Source organism: Cherax quadricarinatus, unplaced genomic scaffold (genome assembly GCF_038502225.1).
Source record: "Cherax quadricarinatus isolate ZL_2023a unplaced genomic scaffold, ASM3850222v1 Contig684, whole genome shotgun sequence".
Lineage (NCBI taxonomy): Eukaryota > Metazoa > Arthropoda > Malacostraca > Decapoda > Parastacidae > Cherax > Cherax quadricarinatus.
In genome coordinates, this window is record NW_027195710.1 from 133,522 (window position 1) to 143,543 (window position 10,022).

The 10,022-nt window shown below is 41.3% G+C and overlaps 1 protein-coding gene across 1 annotated transcript in view; it reads right to left on the reverse strand.

The window, feature by feature from the left end:
* Positions 1 to 9,606, reverse strand: part of LOC138851464 (cytochrome P450 4c3-like) — a 96,458-nt gene extending 86,852 nt beyond the window's left edge. The window contains exon 1 of the mRNA XM_070080616.1: positions 9,456 to 9,606. The gene's annotated coding sequence lies outside the window, so the exon portion shown is untranslated. The remainder of the gene's footprint in view (positions 1 to 9,455) is intronic.
* Positions 9,607 to 10,022: the final 416 nt, after the last annotated feature.

Here is a 10,022-nt window from a genome sequence, read left to right on the forward strand (position 1 = left end):
GTGAAGGGACTTGAGCTACAGTTCGTCACGGCCACGCTAGCTGGAGATTCGTCTGTAAAAACTTGCATTTGTGGTCACAGAGGTGCCTGTGCTAACCTTCCTATGGTGTAGAAATATACCTAGTTGGATGAATCTTATTGTGGCTAGCTGGTCTAGTGGTTAGCGCGACGGGCTGGAGTTTTGAGACTCTATGACCGCGGGTTCAATCCCGGCCGGGGGTATGGTTTATTTGCAATCGTGTCATTACGATTTCTTAAGTCATGTTGACGGCAGTGAAGGGACTTGAGCTAGAGTTCGTCACGGCCACGCTAGCTGGAGATTCGTCTGTAAAAACTTGCATTTGTGGTCACAAAGGTGCCTGTGCTAACCTTCCTATGGTGTAGAAATATACCTAGTTGGATGAATCGTATTGTGGCTAGCTGGTCTAGTGGTTAGCGCGACGGGCTGGAGTTTTGAGACTCTATGACCGCGGGTTCAATCCCGGCCGGGGGTATGGTTTATTTGCAATCGTGTCATTACGATTTCTTAAGTCATGTTGACGGCAGTGAAGGGACTTGAGCTAGAGTTCGTCACGGCCACGCTAGCTGGAGATTCGTCTGTAAAAACTTGCATTTGTGGTCACAGAGGTGCCTGTGCTAACCTTCCTATGGTGTAGAAATATACCTAGTTGGATGAATCTTATTGTGGCTAGCTGGTCTAGTGGTTAGCGCGACGGGCTGGAGTTTTGAGACTCTATGACCGCGGGTTCAATCCCGGCCGGGGGTATGGTTTATTTGCAATCGTGTCATTACGATTTCTTAAGTCATGTTGACGGCAGTGAAGGGACTTGAGCTACAGTTCGTCACGGCCACGCTAGCTGGAGATTCGTCTGTAAAAACTTGCATTTGTGGTCACAGAGGTGCCTGTGCTAACCTTCCTATGGTGTAGAAATATACCTAGTTGGATGAATCTTATTGTGGCTAGCTGGTCTAGTGGTTAGCGCGACGGGCTGGAGTTTTGAGACTCTATGACCGCGGGTTCAATCCCGGCCGGGGGTATGGTCCATATGCACAATATGATATTCAATACCATAAACTACCTCCTCAAATACCATAGTGAGAAGAGTTAGTAAATTCGTAAGACACAAACGCCCTTTTGTAAAACCGTGCTGAGATTCATTAATGAATGAACCATCAAGATGGTTAACTTTTGCCTCGGTAATTAATGATTCCATAAATTTTCCCACTATGCAGTAAGTTTTATTGTTCTATAGTACGAAGCTAAAGACTTGTCACCTGCCTTGTAAATAGACATTACACTTGCCATTTTCCACTTGTCTGGCACTATGCCAGTTTGTAGTGATGTACTGAAAAGATTAGCCAAAGGTATGCTAAGTTCCTCTTTACATTCCTTTAAAACCCTTGGAAACAGTTAATCAGGGCCTGGGACTTAATTTCTCTATTTGTCTGAGGACCATGTCACTAGCTACCCCAGTCATGCATAGTTTATTATCGTCCTGTTATACATAATTTATTATTTCTGGAATTTCGCTAGTATCTTCCTGAGTAAAAACTGAGAGGAAGTAAGAGTTGAAACGTTCAAGCGTTTCCTTATCACTGTCAGTGATCTGACCTGAGTTACTCTTAAGTGGGCCTATCTTGTCCCTAATCTTACTTCTGTATACCTGAAAGAACCCTTTTGGGTTAGTCTTTGAATCCCTTGAAACTTTAGCCTCATAATCACTTTTTTTTCTTATTCCTTTTTTATATTTCTCTCTTTAACTGAGTATATTGATTTCTTAACTTCCCATCCCCTCATTTGATAGGCCTATATGTGCGTCTCTTTTGATCAATGAGATGTTTTAAGCTATTGTTAATCTATTTGGGATCATTTTTGATAGATCTAATTTCCCAACTCCGAACAAAAGTTGTCTGGGTAGCTAGCATTAAGCTCTGAAAAAACGTCATATTGGGAACCAACACCACCTACCTGACCCATAGTCAGGTCATCCCAATTTAGCCCACCAAAGTAATTTCTCAGTCCCATGAAGTCGACCAAGCAGAAGTCAGGGATAGACTTGATTGCAGTTATCTTGGTAATTCCATGATATATTAAAACTAAGTGATTTGTGATGGCTTTCCCAAAGCTCATCATTAACCTCAAGAATCTTTGTTGGCAAGAACCAAGCCAAGCAGATTGTTTCCTCTAGTTGGTTCTGTCACAAACTGTTTTAAAAAGCAATCCTGAACTGCATCAAGAAAGTCACTAGACTCAAGATTTCCTGTCACATTATTCTAATCAATTGATCTAAAGTTAAAATCTCCTATTAACACAACATTTTCATATCTAGGCAGCTTACTGCACTCACTATCAAGGTACATCAGCATTTATTAGGGTTTGTAGATGGGATAAAATTTGCTTAACAGATCTGGCAATTTGAAATTTACACTGGTTAAAATGAGTGTCACGCAAAGTTATAATGAAGTCCATCAATGGTAAAAGTTGGAAGCCTCTAAGGCCCGCGTCAGGGAACACTTGTCCTGTTTCCTCACGACCCTTACCTTACTATAGTCCCAGAAAAAGACATTCTTGTTATAACTGTATTTCCGTATAATTTCAAATTTGGACGTATTCAGAGTAAACTTACAGGTTATCATCCTTGTTTTAGAATACATCATCAGTAATATTATAAAGCCAATAAAAATAAGCAGCAGTCATTAGTTTTTGAATGTAAAAAATGAATATCACTATGGCAGCTGGTCAGGACCTCGTAAATCAAGACAAAGCTCCATGATCAAGCCCTCTTATTCCTGGGCAGCAGCGTAACCAGATTATCCCGTCTCCATGCGTGACGGACCGACGTTCACGGAACACCAACTGTGGGACTTATGCTTTGGCTTTTCGGTTGGCCACCACTGAAAACAACTCTGTACCCCCCGCTAAATATATATATTCAAAAATATTGTTCACCAAACCTGCTAGTAAGGAGATGTTCACATCTGATAGGCTTGTTTAAACCTCAGTTTAAACCTCAGTTTTTGAGGGCAGCTTATAATTCATCCTTGGACGGACAGTTGGGTGTCACTAAAACAATTTATAAGATATCCCATTATTTCTCTTGGCTAGGTTTGAGACGAGATGTTTGGAGCTACATCAAGTTCTGCCGTGAGTGTTAGTAAGTGGGAAAACCCTGGACACTACATCAAACCTGCACCATTGTATCCCATACCCGTTGATAGAGAGCCATCCACAGATATGATCATGGACTCTATGGGATCTTTACCAGTGGCCAAGTCAGGTAACCAATATCTGTTCATTGTTGTTGAATAAACACAAGGTATCCTAAGACGGTGTATACGCTTAGTATTAATACTAAGGCTTAGTATTAATACTAAGGCAATAAAAATAAAGAACTCATCTGTTTTATATCCCAAGTAATTTTACTGCTATGGACTTCAGAGAAGTATTAAATTGATTAGGAATTAATCTAAGACTTTCCTTAGCTAATGAGAGGTTCCACCAGACCTTGAAAACATGATCCGTGTGTATTGAATGCATTTTTCTACAGATTAGGATGAATCGTTGCCTCTGCTACTTTTTCCCATACGAGAAACTCTGCAGGAATCTACAGTGCATAGTCCGTTTGAGTAGTTATTGGGTCATAATGTAAAAGGTCTTCTACAACTGCTTAAGGATGGATGGTTATTATAGTAATAATATCTGTACTTCTACAAGTACATGTTCAAGGTATACAGGCCTTGCTGACCTCAATGATATACTACTAAAAGGAAAGCTCCATGTTATGCAGAACATTTCGGGCAAATTAGTCCCAGGATGTGACCCACACCAGTCGACTAACACTCAGGTACCTATTTAACTGATGGGTGAACAGGGACAACAGGTGTAAGGAAATACGCCTAATGTTTCCACCCTTGTCTGGAATCGAACCACGGACCCTTCAGCCTGTGAAGCGAGAGCTTTGCCTAATAGGCCACGGGCCTGGTAGAAGACACCATGAAAACTCCCTACGATCCTAAAGCAAGACTACACTTGGCACAACTCCTGGCTATGAACAACCTTCACACAGCCCAGGACAACAAGAAACAGAGGCATGATAAGGCAGCTGTATTTCGTTCGTGTGATAAGGGAGAACCAGGAACCTGTACCGGTTCACACTTTAAAGGCAATATTCACTAACCCTGTGCAAGTGATGCAGAAGAACTCACACCTTAATTAACTATGTGACAGTACTTCTAGACAAACCAAACTAGGGTAAAGTCTACCGCATTAACAATTAAAAAAAAATCTTTGAACCACCCCAGGCCCCAATAATGACCTTGTCTTCTGCGCCTGCAGACCCTGTTGACGAACTCTATTTCTTGTTACCCAGTTCCATAGGATCAAAAAAGGTTTTCTAACTAGGCTTCTTCCAGGATCCTCGCTGTCATATGTCAGGACTTGCAAAAACGCAAATGACGTATATCATCAATCTTCCGCAAACCTATCCTGACATATTTCTGGATGTTCCAAAGATGTACTACCTTGGTTCCCACGACGGAGGCGTGAGCTCTGCTAAACAAATTAACTCTCTCCCTACAGAGATAGTGCAGAAAACCAGAGACTACTACAACAAGAGGTAGCGTTTTACTCGAACATGGGATGGTGGAAGAGCCTTCAAGTCTATGGGCCTCGCCTTGCATCCTAGTAAAAATGCCTGATGGTGGAGTATGAAAGTTTACAGATTATGGCAAAGTAAATTATGTCACATTATCAGATACCCCATTCCTCGTATGGACTACATAGTGGACTTTGTGGAAAAGGCCAAGTATTTTTCTAAATTTGACCTCACTGAATTCAAATTTAAATTCAAATTCGAATGTATATTTCGTTGTAAAGATTACAATGTGCGGCTTACATGTTATAACATATTAATTACGAAGAAGGCCACTAGCATGACTATTGATATAGGTTATGTAGCAGTACATTTGGACATATTATGAGATACATACGTAATTAGATACTAACCTAATTAGGTATATACATAGCTTTAAAATAGGTAGTACAAATCATATAATAATATTACAAATGGTAGATTTAGTAATGGGACTGGATTTGACGTAGCATGATACATTGTTTCTTTAAGCTCATTTACCGGAAGAGTACCTTAAGCAAACTTAGGACTAACTTAAGATTTAATAGGCAATAGGCCTATTAGGACTAACTTAAAAATTAATAGTAATGAAGGGTGCTATGAAGTTCTTTTAACTGATAAAGCCAAGAAGATTTTTGCCTTGGTAATTCCAGGTTTTTATCAGTATACTGTCTCCCCTTTTTGTATGAGGAAATTACCAAACTAATTGCAACAAGTGACTCAACAGGGTTGCAAGCACGGCGGCCTACCAGAACGATTTAGTTGTGGTTTCCTATATTTGGAACCAACATCAGTCCTGTATAAAACATCTCTTCGAGTAATATAGGACATATAAGTTATCATAAATCTAGGTAAGTCATTCTTTTCCTGAGCTATGAAGTAAGAAACACTAATGTGGCGCCCAAGTTTGCTGAAGTTTTCACCATACAGAATTTTCAAGTTATTTAAAATAAAAAATATCTTCAAAGGTTTCTTGGGAGAATTGAGTTTATAGGAATTTCTAAAAGAACTTCACGGATATCTTGGCTCTCTTAACCTCTCTAACTAGATTAAGAAAGAATTATGTTTGTTTCTCAAGTTGTCAAAGAAATTTTATTAAAGTTAAAATATTAATATACGCCAATCAGATTTTGTCTGCAGATTATGCAGAACATTTTTCCTTACAGGTAAATGCATAAAAGGTGGGAGTTGGTGCTGTTTTTCTTCTGATTCTTGAACTTGAGCCCGTCGACGTTTTTTTTGTCAATCTCTCCGCTTGTGGTTCAGGTATAAAGTGAACACAACTCCATAACCAACCTCAGCTCAAAACAGAACAAGAGCACTCATCTTATGAACTGGGTCTTGTGACTGCAGTCTTACAACATTTCAAACACATCTCTGGCAAGGATAATTTGATAGAAGACTCACTCTCCAGGACTTGACCGTTTTATATATATATATATATATATATATATATATATATATATATATATATATATATATATATATATATATATATATATATATATATATATATATATATATATATATATATATATATATATATATATATATATATATATATATATATATATATATATATATATATATATATATATATATATATATATATATATATATATATATATATATATATATATATATATATATATATATATATATATTTTATATATATATATATATATATATATATATATATATATATATATATAAACTTGAATTCATTGGTGCATTGCATCAAAGATTATGAATCTCCTCCAGTTCCTCCGAAGCCAGACGTGAGCCAAGTATGCAGCAAGCATATACCCTCAGGATGGCCACACTGAGGTGCTGGAACATGAAAGTGGCCGCCCTCGTGTCCCTGGTGGAGTTTAGGAGTCTGGAACCCAGTTCGTTAAGGAAGCGTGTGGCGTTTTTTTTTTTTTCCATAAACCCAAGGTCTCTGATCCCAAAGAGAAAAACTGATACTTTTGTACTCCTCCCTGTGATCAGTAGCTCCTCCCTGTCGCCCAACACTGTGACGGATGTATGTGTCAGCCAGCATCGACACGCAGGTATAGTTCCATGCTGAGAGATTGCCATTCTTCCAAGGATAGATGGTGACCCCATCAGAGCAGGTTGCTGGGTTGTGGGTGTTGTTGGCTACTAGTGATTGGGGCTCTCTCTCGGCTGGGCATCCAGTTGTAGCAAGGCTTCCCCTAATGATGCCGTTGACTTCATTGTGTCTTGCATGCCAACCCTTGGTTTTGGAGCAGTTAAGACCATGTAGACCATATTGCTCGGCTTGTGCATCGCCGCAAATTCACGTATATTCTGTGTGAATTGGGGCAGCGAGGCAGAGAGCCACTGCAATATGGAGAGGAGAGTCTTAGGGTCGAGGCGTGTTCCCATTGCCGAAATGGGAACTGTTTGGAGAAAGTCACAAGAGAGATGTGCACTTACAGCTTGGAGATGGGCCGCCTCCCTGTCTGATGTTATATCGCATGTTATTAAGCATGTTGGCAAGTACCTTTTCTACTATGGGACAATCCCAATTTGACTGTTTGTAGGCCAGTTCTGCAATAGGTTTTGGTGCTGGAGCATCGAGTCTCCCATTCTGGGATGACACTGGCGTAGCTAGGGTCCTGTATTCCTGCTGAGTCACTGAGGATGTCCGAAGGAATTTGTTTTATTAACTCGTTTGATGCTATGGAAGAGGACTGGAAAGCTGGTAGGGCAATCTGGGAGGATTTGCGTACTCCCAAGCCCCCCAAGCTTGACTGGAAGTGAGACTTGCACCCAATGTCCATCTTCAAGGGATAGATTCAATACACTCTCTAGCATGGTTTTAATTAGGTAGTCATATTCCTTGAGTTTTGGACTGCTGAAGGCCGGGGAGCATCTCAGGAAGTAGGTAGGTTTTGGGATGGACAGGCACCTGGTGAGTAGGTAGAAGGCATCATGTGTATTAGTGTCTTTCATCCTGCCTTCCATCGTCCTGAGGTCCGAGAAGGAGTACCAAGCAGAGTGCTGTTGGCTGGATCAGTGGCTCGTGCTCCTGGTAAAACAGCACTAATACTCTGGATCATCTGTCGACTGGCTGAAACTCTTTTACATTTGGTGAGGTATAAAGATAGGCCCAGGCTCTCTCTCACGTCTTTAATTTTTCTGATGTCCGCTAGGAGAGATTCTTTAGTGCCAGCTAGGGTACCATCATCCAAGAACCAGATACTGAGCTCATTGAAGAGCGCTTCAATGACCTCCTTGATGACCAGACAAAATAGAAAGGTTACTAGAGGGTCCCTGGGTGACCCTGTTGCGCACCCTCACACGAATCAATTTCATGGTCCCCAAACAATAGTTTGGAAGGGAAGTGTCTAGAAATTGCTTGGAGAGCAGCATCCCTTCTGACTAAGTTGAAAGCATTAGCAAAATCCAATTTGATCAAGGTTTTTTCATCGGACATGTTGATGTATACTCGTGCTGCGTGGGCAACTGCTTCACGGCCTTGATGAACACCAAAACCTAGCTGAGATGGTTTCAACATTGTGGCAGCTTCTTGACTCGCCATTCTTACTGCAGCCTTGACGACTAGGCGTTGAAGGGTGTTCCCCACTGCAATGGGTCTGATTTCTCCATCCTTTTTGCAGAGGGCACACAATCAGGCACAAAAGAAAAGGGGTCTAATTGTTTCCGGGACACTGCCAGCCAGGCACACATTGGAAAATTTAGTGAGTTCAGACAGAAACCTCTCTGAAACATCACCAAGTACTGGATTGACTATTTATTTTAAGCGTTGTGGCCCTAAAGCGGTAAAACCTCCTGCTGAGCCCTTTGGAAATGACATAGCAGCCTCATACACATCAGCGTCCTGCAGGGTTAAATGTTCTTCACCTGCTGCAATATCAGGAAGGTCAATGTTGGTACTGGGAGCCCTGGGTGTACGTTCCTCCTTCAGGGTTTGTGCTGTAATGACGTTCTTAAGAGCGATGGTATCCTTGCTGGGTATAAACATTACCCTCTACTATTTTATTGCTACTTTCGCCTCTGATTTTTGAGCTGTCAGGTGTCCTGTTGTTGGCATTTGCCCGACGGGTGTTCGTCGCCCTAGAGGGGAGACGGACGAGGTTGTCATCTCTACGAAATGTATTTATTGAACTAATAACAGATGTTGCTAGTGACTTATCCCTCCTTGGTGGTACAGCCAGACAGGTATTTCCAAATAGCAGTATGTTGTGCCAGGATCCGTTTGCAGGGGCATCGTTGACTTTCTTTAGAGGTCAGAGAATTTGCTAGCAGCTTGAGGGCGAGCTGCTTTGGGGATGTGTGACAGCGTCCTAGTGGATGTTAATTTGACTGCAGATTTTAGGTCCACTGTAGAGGTGAATTCAGGGTAGCTGCAAGCCCTCTCTGTTGGGAGGGGATGTTGGTTATTCCCATTTGGATCCCTCCTGGAGCCTAGACATTCATTGTGTGCACTGATGTTACCATTTGAGGAACTGAGTGCACATTCCCTGTGACACACCTGGCAGATGCCTCGTGGACGGATTCCACGGCATTGGCTCTGTCGCAGAGATTCCTGGGAACCCGACACTTCTAGTGACATTGCTGACATTGTGGGCGTGGGAGGACGTCAGCTGTAGGATAACGGGTGAAGGACAACATGGATGCATGGGGGATGAGGGTGGGGAAGTAGAGGGCGGTAGTGAGAGTAAACTGGTGGGGAACTAAAAGGCAACAGCCTTGGTCAGGCAGGCAGAAGGCCTAGACTGGAATGTGGGGAGGGGGATGGGGGGCGAGGGGACTGTCCCTATTTGTTCACTAAAGATGCAAATCACTGACTAACCTTTGTTGATTGTTATACACTTATAATTCAACTTAGAGAAACCCTCGCCATTGGCACAGCAATCACCATGTTCTCACTATTATCCTTCTGTTCAGCATCCAATGAGGGAGTCCTGAGCAGCCACTCCTCCCCCTAACCTCGGCCGAACACAGACTCTATAAGGATTACAATGCTGAGTTTACAGAATTTGGTTATTGTGTGGTTTACATGTAGTGAAATAATAATTACAGAGTGTACCACTAGAACACCTAGCATGGCTAGGCATTTCGGGCAGACTTAAATTAATTCTTAAGTTTAAATTATTACAAAATTATGAGGTAAGTTGGTATTATGGCTAAGTGACTAAATACTAGTTTGTGAGTTTAGCAATGTGAATGAATGCTTTTGTTTTGGCACTACACATAGTTTCAGTATTGGAGTATCACAGACCAACTTATGACTAGTTAAGATTCATTATTTTGAGATTGAGATTGATATTTCAGTTTATGGTCAAATGGGTGAGTGAATGAGTGTAAGTGTTAATCACCATGTGGTATTCGTGTAATTAGTTAACAGGGTGTATCAGGG